Source organism: Egretta garzetta, unplaced genomic scaffold, assembly GCF_000687185.1.
Source record: "Egretta garzetta isolate BGI_Z169 unplaced genomic scaffold, ASM68718v1 scaffold431, whole genome shotgun sequence".
Classification (NCBI taxonomy): Eukaryota; Metazoa; Chordata; class Aves; order Pelecaniformes; family Ardeidae; genus Egretta; species Egretta garzetta.
In genome coordinates this window covers 47,714-48,552 of record NW_009258677.1, presented here as the reverse complement: position 1 = coordinate 48,552, position 839 = coordinate 47,714, and the positions used below count along the sequence as shown (strand labels likewise).

At 70.0% G+C, this 839-nt stretch overlaps 1 long non-coding RNA gene across 1 annotated transcript in view; it reads left to right on the top strand.

The window, feature by feature from the left end:
- LOC118451671 overlaps positions 1-839 on the top strand; it is a 10,077-nt gene that overhangs the window by 6,508 nt on the left and 2,730 nt on the right. The window contains exon 2 of the long non-coding RNA XR_004841184.1: positions 297-299. This is a non-coding gene — a long non-coding RNA (uncharacterized LOC118451671). The remainder of the gene's footprint in view (positions 1-296; positions 300-839) is intronic.

Genomic DNA, 839 nt, shown 5'->3' with positions numbered 1-839 from the left:
GGACGCCGGGGGCCTCTCTGCCAGGGCCCTGGAGGCGGAGCTTGAGGCTGAGAGGAGGCGGGGCCAAGACCTGGAGGTGGAGCTTGAGGCTGAGAGGAGGCGGGGCCAAGAATTGGAGGCGGAGCTTGAGGCTGAGAGGAGGCGGGGCCAAGCCCAGGGGGCGGAGCCTGATGGGGGGCAGCCCCTGCAGGAGGTGAGCCCCGGCACCAGGGCAGCCATGTCCCCTCCCCTTGGGGACACGATGGCCCTGTCCTTGGGGTGGGTCCCCTGTCCCTCTGGTGTCCCCCTGTCCCCAGGGTGTCTCTGTGGTGGGGGTGACATGGTGGCCATGTCCCCTGTCCCCACAGTGTCCCCATGATATCCCCATGTCCCCTGTCCCTCTGGTGTCCCCAGGGTGCCCCCCTGTCCCTGGGGTGGCTCCATGTCCCCTGTCTTCGCCGTGTCCCAATATCCAGTGTTCCCGGGATGTCCCCCTGTCCCTCTGGGGTGTCCCCCTGTCCCCAGGGTGTTCTCCTGTCCCTGCAGTGTCCCCATGCTGTCCCCGTTCCTCCCAGTGCCAGGCCCAAGTGCTGCTCCAGGCCCGGCTCAGCGCCCTCGGCCACATCCTGACCCTGCAGGAGCGTGAACTAGGCCGTGAGGTGGGGCTGGGGGGGGGCAGCCGGTGCCCCTGGGGGTGCAACTAGGCCGTGAGGTGGGGCTGGGGGGGGCACACGGGTGCTCCCCCAGGGAGCACCTGGGGGGTGCTTTTGGGTGCTGGGGTGTTCCGGGTGGGGACCAAGGGGGAGCTGGGGAGGGCCTGGGGTGCTTTGGAGCTCCCCTGGGGTGCCACTTGGGGGGGG